The following is a 13819-nucleotide window of genomic DNA, read 5'->3' on the forward strand; positions in this document are numbered from 1 at the left end:
AGATTCCAAGATGGGTTTATTACCCTTCAACCATGGAATCGTTTTGTCTAAGGATCAATGTCCTAAGACACCTCAAGAGGTTAAGGAAATGAGACGGATTCCCTATGCTTCAGCTGTTGGAAGCTTAATGTATGCAATGTTATGTACCAGACCTGAAATTTGCTATGTAGTAGGGATTGTCAGTTGTTATCAGTCTAATCCAGGATTAGATCACTGAACAGCGATCAAAATGATCCTCAAGTATCTTCAGAGAATGAGGGACTACGTGCTCGTGTATGGAGATAAGGATTTGATCCTTACAGGATACACTGACTCTGACTTTCAGATTGATAGAGATTCTAAAAAATCGACATCAGGGTCAGTGTTCACTCTAAATGGATGGGCTATAATGTGGCGAAGCACTAAGCAAGGATGCATCACAGACTCCACTATGAAAGCCAAATATGTAGTCACTTATGAAGCTGCTAAGGAGGCTGTTTGGCTGAGGAATTCCTTACAAATTTGGAAGTTGTTCCAAATATGTCTTTGTCGATCACTCTTTATTGTGATAACAGCGGGGTTGTGGCAAATTCAAAGGAATTTCAGAGTCATCGTAGAGGCAACATATAGAACGGTTGATCGGGGAGATTGTGCATCACGATGATGTGATAGTCATGAAGATCGCATCGGAGCACAATGTGACTAATCCATTTACAAAGGCTCTCATGGCTAAAGTGTTTGAAGGTCATCTGGAGAGTCTGGGTCTACGGGACATGCGGCATCTTGTTTAGGGCAAGTGAGAGATGATATTGGGGTATAGAGTATGCCCTAGTTTATTGTATATTGTACTTGTTTTTTCATGTATTGTACATTAGTCTTTCGAGGCATTAGGACAAGTGGGAGATTGTTGGGAATGGTATCATAATTCTCCTGGAATCTCGTAGTTTGTAAACTTTGTACACATCATTATGAATAAAATAAGAGTTATTTTATTTTGCATTTGCTCATATTCAATATGTTGGGTTTTATGTCCTAAAAAACTCGCAGTTTGTAAAATAATAAACATTTTCTATTATCAATATACTTGTTATTGATCTCATAATTTGTATGAAATTCTAAATACAATAAACTAAGACCCATGACTATTGTATGAGTACTTGAACTTTATGTGGAGACATAAGAGTGGATTGGGTTCGAGTAAATAGTTAAAATGATCTATGGTACATGAATGAGGTTGGGTACCTTATTCTGGTAATAACATTGGATGTGACCTACTCTGTAGTTGTTACAAAGAGTTGTAAATTGCTACATACGATGTGATTCTAATTCGTACATGTTATGACATGAGGAGTTGGGGCATCCTATGCAATGAGTTTGAATAAGATCAGGACCAAGAAATAAGTCACTCTTACTTTATAACACTGTTTACTGTTTAAGACTGACTATTTCACCTAGATGACCTAGGTAACTTGATCTTAATCCTGAGCTAACTATGAACTCCTGTTTATTCGGAATTGTCCTTAGATTTGCATACTTGAGGGTTGGCTCAATAGCGCCGGCTCAATAAAACTCCCATTTCAAGGGTAAGACCGGATAGATAGTTGGGGACATAGGGTGCAAGACGGAGTTCACGCCTACCCGATTTAGGGATAGGAGAAAGGTTGTTCTCTCAAGTATTGAATCCAAGTTTTGAACAAGAGGCCCCACCCTTTCACTGGGCTGAGAGAGTTTGGTTTAGTGATTGGATCACAAACCAGTTTTTCATTAGAGGATCAGTAGGGACTTGAGGAATAAGATGTAATCTTGAGGTAAAATAGATATTTGACCCAACCGTTATTACGAATAACCTGTGAAGGGTCGACTTGCTGATTATGGTTAAATTATGTGGATATAATATATCTACAATGAGGGGAGTGCAACTATGGTCTTTAGTGGAGTGACCCATTAGTGAATGAATGGAGATTGATTTGGTCTAATGAGTTTTGCCAATTAATCTCGAATTGTTGGAGTCCATGATCTGTAGGTCCGCGAGATCCCCCTACTAGCTCGTAAGGGACTAGCTCTAGAATAGCGTGATAAGTTAATTTAAAACCTTCAAATTATAATTAAGGAAATTAGTAATTATATGAGATATAATTACATGTTTAATTTTAGAATTAAACAGAATAGGAGAATTTATATATTTAAATATGATTTAAATATATAAAGATGGATATGTGTTAAAATTAATTTAATATTTGATATTAGATTAATTAAGTTTTATTTAATAATTAATTTATGAAATTAATTTTATTTTTTATTTTTTAAAATCAAAATAGATTTTATAAAATCAAATTTTGATTTTATGATAAAATTGGAAAAAGTAAAAAAACAAAACACTAAAATGGAAAAAAGAATTTTCCATTATCCATCTTTGAAGTAGCTCACACATAATGCATCTTCTTGGCTTTGTCTTCTCCAAGCATGAGCAGCAACTCATGCAACTCACTTCTTTGCATGTTGATTTACAATATAGTGAAGAGATTGGAGTAAAAAACGATGATGCAATCTACAGAAATTTTGAGACAAAATTTTGTTTGAAGAAAGAGTTCTTCAACTGGTTTTCTACAGTGAGCATATCTTCTTCATCCCTTGATTCAAGCTTGTTTTGAGTCACACAACTCAATCTAGAGCACCAAGAGAATAGTAGAAAAGATCTTGAGGTGGTCTGCAACAAGATTTGGAGAAGATAACAGCTGGAGAAGGAGCTTTGAAGAAGTTCTACAAGAGGTATGTCTTGAAACTCACTTGTTTTTCTGCAAGAGCATGCTTTATATTTTGCCAAAACTAGTGAATTTGAATGCTTAAATGATCCTTGTGCTTTCGCTGTTGCTAATTCAATCCTACATAAGAAACAAAGATTCGTGATTATTGTATGTAAACTTAAGCATGTATATGAGATATACAAGTAAATCATGCCTTAAGTAATAAACTAAAAGGTTGTAGTATACAGATTAAGGAGGGATACCTTATTCTGGTGATACTACGAATACGACCCGCTTTTTAGAGACTTGCAAGTGTTGTGAACTACTATAGATGGTCTAATCCTGACCATTCATGTAGAGACATGAGATCGAAGGTATCCTGTACAAAGAGTTTGTATAAGACCAGACCACAAGATGATTATTCTCTTTATAAATGTCGTTGATACTTGAGACTTACATCTCACTTAAACGACCATAGGTGACATGACCTTAATCTTGAGTGTTTTGGAAACTCCTGCCTTTGAGAGCAGTCCTTTGATTAGTATGGGTGAGAGTGACTAGATTGTCAACTCAACAAGCCTACCTTTTTGGGGATTTGTCTGATTAGGGAGTTGGGAACTCAGTTACACAAGACGAAATTCACTCCTTCCCCAAAGCAGGGGTAAATAGATAGATTGCTCTCTTAAGGGCTGATTCCGTGTCTTGAACATAGTGGCCACAACCTCTCTTTAGAAGAGAGGACTCAGTCATAGTAGGACTATAACTTATGTTCATTAGAGGAATTAGTGGTACTTAAGGAGTTAGATGTAACTATAGGGGAAAACGATAAATTGGCCCAGTTGTACTTACGAGCGATCTGTGAAGGGTTATCAGACTGTTGATTGGTTGATATAGACACAGAAATATATCTGTAGTAAAGAGAGTGTAGCTGTCAGTCTTTAGTGGAGTGCCCGACAGTTAACGGATGGTGGATCCCGTGACATCAAGTTGAGAATAAGTTTTTGAGGTTGATTTGAAATATTCAAATTGACAAGAGAAAATTCAATTATATATGATATAATTGGTGTGATGTATGAGATACATCAAGTGGAGGATTAATGTAAATATGATTTACATTAAGTACCATAAAATGGAAATGAACTATGGTTATATGTTTCATGAGATGAAATAATAAAACTATAGGTTATAAATATAATATGGTAAGTTGGTTATCATATTTATTTATAATAATATTAATTATTTGATAGTTATCTCTTTTCTTTAATAACCAATTGAGTGGGAGGTTATTGGTGGTTTTATGGTAACCGTGAGATAAAAGGAAAAATATTTTCCTAATTTTAGAGAGTTGCTACTTTTGGAATGAACTCACGGAGAAAGCTATCAAGTGAAAGAGTTTCACTAAGTGATAGCTAATAGAGAGACTAAATGATCGTGGAGTTTGACTATACGATAGTCATTCAGCTGGTTGTAGCTAAACGATCGCATGGCTTTATCTATACTATAGGCTACCATTTACTACAAGATTGAGCGTATCATCTATATGATAGATTGTGTCATCTCCCACTTGCTCAATCGTCTATACGATCGTTGTCCTCTAATCTCTTCCTCAAGCCAAGTTCATACAGAGCCCACAACTTCTGGATTCTCACACCGAGAATACCAAGGTAACCATTGTGGTGGTGTCCTCACTCAACTCGATTGATTTTGAGGACCTGTTGGCCATTCGTTGGGTTCATGATCGTTGTGTTCGTGTTGTGCACTAGTCGTTGAATTGAGGGTTGTGTTATTGTGCTTAGACACATTGGATTGATCGAGAGAGTTTGAAGAATGGTTCTTCAAAGGTACGCATACTCTATCCCTTGATTATATCTTAAAGCATGCTGTAATTTCTTGTTGTTCATGACCTATTTCCTTCATCTTTGTCACCCATCCCTTTTTTCTCAAAAAGTGAGAACTGACGTTCAAACAATTCTTGCAACGAGACCATGATCTGATGTGCAATGACCATGTTCTCAACCCTTTTGGCCAATGCATCAGGTATGCTAGCCAAAATGTGAAGTCGGGCCAACGAGTTAGCCTTCATCCACACCTCATATGCATTACGAACATTTTGCGGTGCATCAAGGGTCGGGACTTGGGGACACTCTTCAACCATGACAAACTTGAGTTCGTTTACCACCAAATATATTTTAAGAGACTCTTTCCAATGTATATAATCGGTCAAATTAAAAGAGGCAACTAACGGAAAATCATTCATGTTGCTGAAAAACAAACACACTGTTATACATTAGATTTTAGATAATACTCGTTGAAAAACAACATCCAATACGGTTTAGCAAAAATTAAATGAACCCCGTGTGACATCTAGTTTCGCAATGATGATTCAGTGGTTTAGGACAAAAGCCACCGAAGGGTAGTCAAGTTATCCCTCCTCTGAATTGAGACACTCTCAACCAATCATTAATACCAAAACAACTCTTGCTCCTATAACGACTAGCCATCATTTATTTGGTCAAGAAATCATGAACTTGCTTAACAATTTCCAGTAAGTGTGACCCTTCATTTTAGATCCTAAAGTTCCGCCACAAACAGCAAATCTGAAGGGAAATTTTTTTATTGGGGCAAAAACTAAAGTGACTTTATCCATTTCTGGAGTTCACCTTGATATTGACCATCCGCACAAAACCATTCAAAGGGGGACGCTCCCAGGGTGCCAAGAGGAAGTGCAAGAAGATCTCACGGTGCAAACCAATGAAGGAGACCGCAGGACATGTTGACACACATTCTTCACCCACTTACTATAAACACTCTCTCCATCCCTTGATATTGAATCATGCAAATACCATCCGAATGGGGATGCTCCCAAGGCACCACGAGGCCAAACATGAATCTCACGACATGAACATTTAGGGAGAAACGTGAGTGGAATTGACATATCATATATATCTTTTCCACTCACTGAGTATTTTATAACCTAGGGTTTAGTTTACTTAGAAAAAACACGGTTAACAATTTTAACTAAGTGACTTTTTAGGTTTGCCCAAAAGTAACTCTTACTTTGGAAAGTTGAACAACTTTTGATCATCATTCATTAAACTCTTTAACGAAGTCTTTGACCAACTGTTGCATGCTTGTAGCAAATCTATCTAATTCACCTTTCCAGGTAGGTTCCCAGATAGGGGTGTTCCATTTCCGTCAGCTTAAATACCCCAGCCTAAACAGAGCTCGACTTAGACAAAAGGTCCCTTATAGATAGATTTAATACAAATTTAATCTTTTATGGAAATCAATTTAATCCTATTAAACCGATTCAAAAGATCAAACTTAGGTATCTAATCTCATTAGAACCAGGAACTTAGGTCTATCTCAATCCAATTTTAAAACCCTTATAAAACATAAGTTCACATAAGTTTGCATGCAACTCTTTCTTATTGATTTTAGTTCTAATTTCCATTATAACGCTTATAACAGGAAACAACTAAAACCAACACAATGTGAAGCTACACATACAAGGCATTCATAACTTTTATAAATAAGCCTAAATGTCATGCTCCATACATTGTTCATTCATTGCTACTTTTATACAACATTTATATGACAAAGCAATGAACCAAGCATACATGCGCTCATACACCCTTATACTATAACTCTTATAATATAAAGATGATGCATGAGTATGCTTAATGCATGCATAAATATACTCTTATATTTCATCATGCACGCACATGCTTTCTTGTAATTTCATCATGCCAAAAACTATATTATAATACTTATAATATATGATGCATAAATAAAATGCATAACCTAAGGTGGGTTTTAAGTCTATATGTCATACATTATGGCATATAAATAAACATACATCTCATGTATATTAAATAAAAGTTGATGAACCGGGATAATTAGTCTCAAATCCTCAAAAAAAATAATAATAAAATTAACTATTACAAATAGCAATGAGTCTCCGATTTAAACAAGTGAATCGGGTCTTGAACCGTCCGGGCGAAGAAATGCGTCTCCTTGATCGTGTACTAAATCCTTGTGATCGCCTACACGATAGAGTAAACTGTTTACTCGATCGTTTAGCAACACTGTATGAGCATAAACGATCGTTTAGCAACAATCGTGTACCTTTGACTATGCGATGAAGCATGAAGGCACGTGATCGTGCACCGCGCATCATACAACGAAGCCTTAAACGATCAACTAAACGACAACGATGTGGTGAAGCATAATCGTTTAAACGATTGCTGAGCAAGCGTAAGGTATCGTATACCGTGTGATCGTGTAGTTAGTGACAATACGATGAGGCATGATGAACTACACGATCGTTTAGTGTGCGCACCTTTTATTAAACGATGAGCATCAAATACTTTATGCGATCGTTTACTCCAAGCGTCCATGCGATCAAGCAACCAACGCTATGCGAAAGAGTAAACGCTTTACCCTATCTAAACGATCGCTTAGTAAATACTACATGACTGGGTAGAACTTTTCTACACGATCGTTTAGCCAAATCTCAACGATCGTTTACCTTGGGCTACACGATACGACCAACCTTCGGTCTTCTTCCTCAATGAGAACTGCATCTCCATGCTTCAAAACTTCATCATGAACGACTCAACAACTTCAAACACTTTGAATACATACTCGATTGCTTGTTAATTATGCCCAAAAATGCAGGTGCCCTTACAAATTAACACTTTGTAAACTTTAAGAAAGCTTTAAACAGAGGCAATCATCCCATAAACATTCATCAACACATCCACAAACGCATTTAACTCTTAAACGCAATGCAGAAAACTTAAAACTCACTGTAAAAGAAGTTCAATACAACAATGGTATTTAGAATATCAGAACAACTTAGCTCTGATACCAATTAAAGGAAATCAAACACGAGGATTTCCATGAGTAGCATAAGGGATCGTTCCAAATTCCATTCAGATTGAACATAAATAATTACATTCTAAAATGAAAACTAACAAATCATGCATAATTAGAAATTACAGAATGCTACACGATAAATCAAGGGATAGAGTATGCGTACTTTTGAAGAACCATTCTTCAAGAATCCCTCGATCAGTCACCAATGTGTCCAAAAGCAACACATGAACGCAACAAACAGAATAACATGAAAAACCAATAGCTCCTCGAACCCAATCGAGTTCCACTCGATTCACAAACTGAGTAAAGACACTACCACAAGTGTTACCTTGGTATTCTCAGTGTGACAATTCAGGAGTTGTGGGTTCTGTATGATCTTGGCTTTGAGGAATGGAGGAGGTCTACGGTCGAGTAGACGATCGAGTAAGTGGGAGATAAGAAGTTGTCTATCGCATAGACGATATACTTGATCGTTTAGAAAACACAAGCCTATCGCATAGACTTTGCTACTCGATCGTGTAGCAACGATCAGCTGAATGACTATCGTATAGTCAACTCTACACGATCGTTTAGTCTCTGTCAATACTATCACTTCGTAAAACTCTTTTACTTGATAACTTTTTCCGTGAGTACTTTCCGAATGAAGCAACTTCTAAATTTAGGAAAACAATTTTCCTTTTATCTCACGGTTAACATAAAATTTCCGATAACCTTTCACTCACTCGGTTATTAGAGAAAAAGAAATAAATATCATATAAATTAATATATTATAAATAAATATGATAACCAACTTATCATATTATATTTATAACCTATAGTTTTAATATTTCTTCTCATGAAACATATAAACCATAGTTTTTTTTTTCTATTTTATGGTACTTAATGTAAATCATATTTACATTAATTCCTCCAATTAATGTATTGATAACGGACAGAAATGCACGTTATTACAAAGCAAAGATATAAAACAATGTGGGAATGCAACGGTAAAAATATGCAAAATCGTGTCCAAAAGCATTAAGTTGAGAATATTGCGATCGCATGCGCCCATCACATTAAAGCAGCTAATTTACTTATTTTGTGTAGGAAAATGCGTTGGCACAAAGCAAATTGCGATCCAAGGAATTTGGCGCCCGAGCGCATTAGAAGATTGCGACCGCAAAGCCATGCGATCGTATGCGCTCGCGAAGATTTGCTCAAGAAGGTGGCCGTATAAAGAATGCGCATCAAGGTGAAAGCATAATAAATCATGATGGGATGGAAAGTTGATGACGGTCCAATCTGAATTTAGTTGACAAGTCGTTAATGACACACTGTAGCAAGTACATTCTACTTTTCGGTGACCATTAATCGGCGCATCAGACAGAAGAATTTATGACCACCCATCATTGCAATCATTTGAGAGAAAAGCTTTTTCACCTTGAACTCTATAAATACCGAAGGCCATCAAAGTTAAAGGAGTTCTAATTCTACTCTGTCACCATATACATAAAAGTTAGAATGTACAATTAGTTAGCCGTTAGTCTATAGTGTTCATATACTTGGAGGCGGAGGCGAGCGGAGAGAAGAAGATTCCGAGAGATCACTCTTGAAGAGCTCGAAAGACTACTGGGAGGCGCTATAAACGGAGAGAGGGCCGACACTTGCGAAAGCAAGAATATTATTTTAGGCAAAGTGGAGTAAAACACAGTATAAAAGCCTCGGGAAGCAAGACATTGCTATCGGGCTTCCTATCCCTACTTTCCATTGTTGTTTTGTATTCTGACTTTAGTTATAAAATGGAATTTGCATTTCAACATCTATTCAATCTCTTCACAATTTGCATGAGTAGTTAAATTTCTGAATGGATTGAGAAGCACTTAGCTAGCACGACCTAAGATCTTCATTTTATGCGATCATCTTGTCTTATGTATGCGTCCTCCACCCTTTAGAGATACTTGAGAGAGTAGTCTAAAGAAAGAACCTAGACTTGAGAAAGTCAGGTTAGAATCTAGGTTTGAGAAAGTCAAATTAGAACCGCATAAGCAAGAGATAAAGACTTAGAGATAAGTTCTGTTTGCTATTATGCATCGCATGCACCCTAAAAATAGGATATGATAGTATGCGGTCACCTTGTGTATGTGTGTATTATTCATCATCGCGTAGACAAAAAATAGAGGCTTAAACATAAGTTCTATCGATATTATCGTATACATAGCATGCATCCTAGAATTAGGAGCTATGGCATTTGCATTGAGAGATGACCTACTGTTGTGTGTGTGTAGCATGATCGCATAACTTGAACGCAATCTTAGGAAGTGTTAGCTAAATCACGTCTCAACCCATTCCCCGCATACTCATTGTAACTTTCACTATCATCAACTTTTTACTCAATTCCGCCGCATAGGATTTATACTTTAAACAACATACCAATCAATTTATTGTTTTTGTCACCACAAAGGAATCAAAATTTACCATTGCATAAGTAACTCAGTAGTCCCTGTGTTTGACCCTGGACTTATCAGGCAACCTAGTAGGATTTATACTTGGATTTCACTAGGAAAACTTAACGTGCAACGCATACACCACCATCACATTATATACCATTATTTCATCATATTCACAACGCATCATGTATCTCATACATCATACCAATTATATCATATATAATTGAATTTCCTCTTGTTAATTTGAACACTTCAAACTAACCTAAAATCTGATTCTCAACTTGAACCCGTTGAGCTACCAAGGGGACCTTATGAACCTATAGCTTGAAGTTCCAACTGTACGTGAATAACTGACTAAACTCTTTAGTCATGAGATCCACCATCTGTTAACTGCTGGGCACTCCATTAAAGACCGACAACTGCACTTTTCTCACTACAGATATATTTTTGTGTCCGTATTAACCAATCAACAGTGCGATAACCCTTCACAAATCACTCGTAAGTACAACTGGACCAATTTACCATTTTGCCCCTGTAGTTATATCTAACTCCTTAAGTACCACTGATTTCTCTAATGAACAATAAGTCATAGTCCTACTATGACTAAGTCCTCTCTTCCAAAGAAAATGTGTGGTCACTATGTTCAAGACCCGGAATTAGCCCTTAGAGGAGCGATTTATGTACTTACTCCTATTTTATGGAAGGAGTGAATTCCATCTTGTGTAACTGAGTTCTCAGCTCCCCAATCAAACAAATCCCCAAAAAGGTAGGCTTGTTGAGTTGGCATTCTGGCCACTCTCACCCATACTAAGCAAAGGACCGCTCTCATAGGCAGGAATTTCCAAAACACTTGGGATTAAGGTCATGTCACCTATGGTTGTTTTAGTGAGATGTAAGTCTCAATTATCAACAGCGTTATATAAAGAGACTAATCATCTCGTGGTCCGATCTTATACAAACTCTTTGTATAGAACACCCCCGTTCGCATGTCTCTACATGAATGGTCATGATCAGACCATTTGTAGCACATTACAACACTTGTAACTATCTACAAAGTGGGTTGTATCTATAGTGTCACCAGGATAAGGTATTCCTTATTTATCCGTATACTATAGACCATTTAGGTTATTACTTAAGGCATGATCTACTTGTATGTCTCATATACATGCTTAAGTTTTCGTAAAATAACCACTGATCTTAGTTTATTGGATATGAGTAAATGCAAATAAAATAACACTTATTTTATTAATAACAACGTGTACAAACTGTTTACAAACTACGGGACTCCGGAAGAATTAGGACGCCAATCCCAACATATTAATCACATACAAGTTTGTTCATACAATGTTTACAAACTATAAGATCCTACGAGATTTAGAGCATCAACCCCAACACATTTAACATCTAATTTAGTAATGATGCTTCAATGATTTAGGACAAAAGCCACCGAAAGATGGTTAGTCATCCCTTCACTGAATTGAGACACTCTCAACCAATCATTACACCAAAATAACTTTTATTCCTATAATAATTAGTCACTAATAATTTGGCCAAGAAATCATTAAATTGCTTAACAATTTTCTATAAGTGTGACCCTCCATTTTAGACTTTAGAGTTTCGCCCCAATGATCCAACCAAGGATAAAAATTGATTGGGGCAAAAACTGATGCGATCTAATCTATATTTGGAGTTCGCCCTGATATTGACCTAATGCACAAATCATTCGAGGGGGGACACTCCTAGGGTGCCTCGAGACCGTGCAAGAAGATCCCACGATGTAAACCAATGAAGGAGACTGTAGGACATGTTGACACACATCCCTCTCCCACTTACTATAAATACTCTCTCCATTCACTTTGCTATTGACCCGTGCAAACACCATCCGAAAGGGAACGCTTCCGCCAAGCATGAGCCTCATGGTGTGAACTTTAAGGGAAAACGTGAGTGGAAAATTGACGTATCATATACATATTTTTCCTCCCACTGAGTATTTTAAAACCTAGAGTTTAATACTTAGAAAAAATAACTAACAATTTTACTAAGTGATTGTTAATTGGCTCAATATAACTCTTATATTGGATAGTTTAACAATGATGATTCTTATTTATTAAACACTTTAATAAACCTTAATCATTAATTGCATGCTTATCATATAATTAATAATTGAATTACCAAAACTTGTATCACTTATTTAAGTGCAAATTCAAATTCAAAAGTTATTTTCTAAAAAATAAAATTCAAACCAGATGAAATAGAAAATTTTAAAGTTAAATTTGATATATAATGTCAACTTAGAGCAAGGTTTTTAATATTGATGTTAACGAAAAAATCGAGGTCCTAACTTTATGGAATATCGATGAAATGTCAATTTCGATGGATATTTCTAGAAAAATTATAAAAACAAAAATAAATAAATTTAAATTAAAAATTAAAAATTTTATGATTTTTAAGCAAGTTAACATGTCTGTTATTTATATTATATTTATATTAATGACATTTGTTGCTTATTTTTTTATGTTTCGTTGATTTTTTCTATGATATAATTAAAAATTCGATTTACCCCTCATGTAGATATTGAACCCATTGAAACATGAAAATATCGATAGAAATTACAACATGTGGATGGAAATTTAATAATATGCATAGAAGTAAGGATGTACACGGGTTAGGTTGGGTTGGGATAGTTTTTTAGACCAACCCAAAATTTTAGGTTGGTCGGATTGGCTACACAAGTGACTCGAACAAGGTCTCCAACTCAACCCAATCCAAGCTTAAAATTTGGATTTGGTTAAGTTGGGTTGTCGAGTTATACAAAATTAGAGAAATTAACTCTTTTTTTTAAGAAAAAAATATGAGAAAGACAATGAAATGAATTTAGTGATTGAACTTAGCTCAATGCTGAAATCGACACCGGATGACTAGAGATTGAGGGAGAAGAAGGAAATGACGGTGAGAGAAAAAAAGGAGCAAATCACGATAGTGAGAAGAGACGAACCCAATAAAAACGAAGGACAAACTAAGGATAGGGGCGATGAAATTTTTTTATGAACAAACTACATAAAGAAATTAGATGAGGAAAAGGGACTAAGGTGAGATGAAGAGGAATAGGGACGGAGATTAAAGGAGAAGGAGTGAGGCATTAATTGTTGTGCAACGTGAAAAGAAAACCCTAATTGAAATTTTTATATATAATAATAATAATAATAATTTGGATTCGGTCAACTTAAAATTTAAAAAATGCAATCCAAGTCCCAAACCAACTCGAAAAAAACATTAAAAAAAAAAATTAATCCAATCCAACCCAATATAATTTATCCCTCACTTACGTTATATATATATATATATATAATATTCTCTTTCCCCACCTATATATCCCCCCATACTTCAAGGTTATTTCTTCTTCCTCCCTTTCTTTTTTCCTTCCGACGTTGTGAGTTATAGGTGGGAGATGGATGGCATAGGGTGATCCAGCGACGAGGCGAGCATGGGACGATAAGAACTACAATGACAGACTCGAAGCAGATGAATGGCAATGACAGATTCGGAGCAAATGAACGGCAACTGCGGACTTGGAGCAAATGAACAACGACGGTGGATTAGAGTAAATAGGCGGTGACGGCGGACTCGAAGCAGACGAACAGTGGGCTCGATTCAACTTTTAGTTTTACTTTTTCCTATTTTTTATATATACTATGATATATATGTATTTTTTTAACTTATGTAGGAAATTTGATATATACTGTGATATATGTATTCGTTTATTTGATATAAACAAAAGTGTTTTTTTTT

This window comes from Benincasa hispida, chromosome 12 (genome assembly GCF_027475165.1).
Source record: "Benincasa hispida cultivar pf3 chromosome 12, pf3_genome.v1.1, whole genome shotgun sequence".
Taxonomy (NCBI): Eukaryota; Viridiplantae; Streptophyta; class Magnoliopsida; order Cucurbitales; family Cucurbitaceae; genus Benincasa; species Benincasa hispida.